This window comes from Cynocephalus volans, chromosome 2, assembly GCF_027409185.1.
Source record: "Cynocephalus volans isolate mCynVol1 chromosome 2, mCynVol1.pri, whole genome shotgun sequence".
Taxonomy (NCBI): Eukaryota; Metazoa; Chordata; class Mammalia; order Dermoptera; family Cynocephalidae; genus Cynocephalus; species Cynocephalus volans.
Window position 1 is genome coordinate 215,636,870 of NC_084461.1, and position 3,869 is coordinate 215,640,738.

Here is a 3,869-nt window from a genome sequence, read left to right on the forward strand (position 1 = left end):
AGACTATCACACTAGAGGAAAAGGCCACACCAACTAGAAGATCTCTACCTGCAACATTTTACTCACAGTGCTGAACAAACGTATGCTAAGCAAGCATTGGCAAATGTATTATCAGAGTTGGAGATTTTTTAACAGGTTCAGAAACACGAATCTTAACCAGGGTGAATAAAAGGGAACGCAGACCTGAGCATCCTTGAGAAACAGCAGAACACCAAGAAGAAAGAGAATATAATAAATGACAATTGAATGAAAACACATTTTAGCTGTAAGGAATGACAGAATATATATATATTATATATATATAATTTTTTAACAGCAACAAAAGGAGCCAGAAGACAGTAGTAGAGAATTTTCAACATACTAGGGGGATATTAAACTAAAACAGAAACAAGAAGTATATATAAACCACACTAAAATATTTTCTAAGAGATGTAAACAGAGATTACAACCAGCAGATCATTCCTAATGGCATTTGTAAAGAAGGCAAAAGTTACTTAAGGCTTTTGATGCAAAATAAAACAGTGATGAAAAGTTGGTAAATAAAAAGAAAAAAAAAAACCTTGATTATGTAAAATAATAATATTTAGCTGAGGGTTAAAAGAAAACAATAGAACATCTTATTCAGCCAGCAAGATAAAAAAACAAATTAAAGGTGCTCCCACTGGCAAAATCTTTGACAATCTGAGTATCAAAGTGTACATTGATAACAACACATTTATAACCCATTGAATAAATGAGTAATTCATGAGTTCACATTGCTATAGATAAACAAACAAACCAGAAACTCTGAGGACAAAAGGAATATTTACCATAGTGTCAATGTAACTCAACATAATGTGCTTACTATTACAAAGAGGAAATGAGCAGCTTGAGCTGGGAAGACTGGCAGACGGCCCGTTAATCAAATAATCACCAGACATGGGATAAATGACATGTGCCACCTGAGAAGATGCAAATGCTCAACAACAGTACAAGGGCTAAATAACTACAGTGGAAACCTATACAGCAATGAAAATGAATATGTTACAAGGACACATGATAGCATGGCAGAATGTCAAAAATATGTGGAACAAAACAAGTCAAAAAAGAATACATGCTGGTGGATCAGTTGGATTTCATTTAAAAATACATCAAAAAAAGAAAGCCTAACTAAACATAGGAGGTTGAGTTTCATATGTTTAAAATCATTAAGAGCAAGGGAATATTAATGCAGATTTTTTGCATCATGATAGTCTTTGTGGGTGATAAGGAGGAGAGTGAATGAACATGGGTTTGTAGGGAGTTTTGAACTGTATTAGTCCATTCCTGTTGCTTATAACAAAATACCTGGAACTGGGTGATTTATAAGAAAACGAAATTTATTGCTTACAGTTTTGAAGACTGGGAAGCCCCCAGTGCAGAGAACACATTTGGTGAAGGCCTTGTGATGGTGACAGTGACCAAGTGGTCTCTCACATGGCAGAAAATGGCAGAGTAGAGAGAGGGAGATCCTCATGTGCTCTTCTTTTAAAGCCCTCAGAACCACAACCCTGACCACCACTATTGATCTATAACTGACGTGGTCCTACAATCTAATCATCTCTTCAAGGCCCTACCTTTCAATTACTGTAATAGGATTTCCCACCCTCAACAGTTACAGTGGGGGCCAAGTTTCCAATACCTGGTATCTTGGGGGACACAATTTAAACTTCAATGAGTTTGGGAGGGACGTTCAATGCACAGCACAAACGTAGTGGTAAAGTAGTAACACTTCATTATTTGAGCTAGGATGTGGGTTCCATGGTAATGGCTATATAGTTATTCAAACACATTTATATGTTTGAAATATACCCGAATATGTCTATGAATGATTACACTAGCTGCTGAATGGATTGTTGGCAACATGTTTGGAAGCAGGAAGATTAGCTGGAAAATCACTGCTGTAATCTTGCCAAGAGGTGCTGTTGGCTTGAACTAAGGTGTTGGCAATGTAGACAAAGAGATGTACACGCTTAAAGCGTATGTTCTGGAGGGTAGAATCAATTACTTTCCAGATGGAACGGTGCACACTCTGATTAAAGGGGAAATTACAAGATGAACTTATCACCTGGAAAAGAGGACCAGAGTGGAGTTTGATGAAAGAGAAGACAGTCACAAATACTTACTGTATTCAACTGGATCTTTGTGACCAGTATTCACTATAAAGTGGAACTTTCTGCAGTAAAAAAACTTTCAAGGGCAATGATTCTCAGACTGTGGTTGGAGACCCCTGGAGGACTGTGATACTTATTTAGTGAAGTCAAAATTACTTTCTTAATAATAATATATCATTGCTTGTTTTCCCCATTCTGTCCTCTCATGAATTTGCAGAGGAGTGTTCCAAAATCTTAATGAGGTATAAAGATGTCATTGTCCTGGTGAGTAAGGGGATATGTATTTGTGTAGTCTAGTGTTTTAATTTCTAATATGGTAAATATTGAAGACTATACTTTCAGGGATCATTTCTATAGTTTGTAATATGGTAAATATTGTTATACGTAACCAATGTTAATACAATCTCTTTGGGGTGCTCAACAATTTCAAGAATAGAAAGGGGTCCAGAGACTAAAAAATTTGAGAACTACTATATTAGGCAAATAATCTTGCTCTCAACATTTTGGAAAAGTTCTTTTCTTTAAGAAAATTTGTTTTCTTATAATTATTTTATATGAACTATGTGCTGTCAAAAGCATTATTTGAAACATATAGTGCATGATTATTACATTTGTTTATGTGGGACTGCTGTTATAACCCTTCCCCAAGATTCATTTTGCATGCTTCAACATTCTTTTTTTGCAAGAGGCTTAAATGGTGTTTTCAGGAATCATTTTCATGGGAATTCTTTTCTCCTTATATACATTAGTGTGCTAGAATGCAAGTTCTCACACATCACCTCATCTGTGATGCTTTATCTGAACACCGTATATTAAATTGCTAAAACAATGTCACCCCCTCTCACCTGCCAGCACTCTCTGTTCCCTTTCCCTGACTTATATTTTTCCCCAACCTTTATTGCTATTTGATTAATATACATATATTTTACATATATGCTTATTGCCTTTATGTAATTAAAAAGAAGCTCCACAAAAAAACTGTGAAGTTTTTATTTTTGTTTTTTCTCCCAACAATGAAATGTACTGCTGTATTTGTTTAATAAATAACAAAATAAGGAAGGAAGGAAGGATGTTTATATATTTAATTCAAACTATATATATACATATATATAAGGGATATATCTATCAACCCATCTAATAGGATACCTATCTATCTATCTATATATATACATCTAATGGTATAGATGGATAGATAGATAAATTGATAGATAGATGATGAATAGATGGATAGATAGATGGCTCCCCTTAGATGTTAGCACAATCCTAGGAGTTTGCAAATATAATATTAAACAATGACAGAGAAACAATGACACTTATATTTTGAAAGTCCTAGAAAGCAGTAAGATTCAGATTCAATGTTAAAATAAATGTGATGCATAATTTTTAATTTTAAAGTTTAAAAAAAATTTATACATATAACTAATATACTTTATTAGGGTCTCATATTCACAGTGTATAAAGCATATCATTAACTCAAAAACAAAGACAAACAACTCAGTTAAAGGTGGTCAAAGGACTTGAACACCTTCTACAATGAAGATGTGTAAATATATGATAAGCACATGAAAAGATCCTCAGATGATTAGTTATTATAGAAATGCAAATAAAATCACAATAAGATATCACTTCATACATTAGATTGACCATATTTTTTAAAAAGAAAATAACAAATTTTGGTGAGAATGTACAGAAATTGGAGGCTTCATAGATTGCTGGTGGGATTGAGCAATCTGTCTG

At 33.9% G+C, this 3,869-nt stretch overlaps 1 pseudogene; it reads left to right on the plus strand.

Moving 5' to 3' along the window:
- Positions 1 to 2,458: 2,458 nt before the first annotated feature.
- Positions 2,459 to 2,547, plus strand: LOC134371265 (small nucleolar RNA U3; annotated as a pseudogene).
- The last annotated feature ends 1,322 nt before the right edge of the window (positions 2,548 to 3,869 follow it).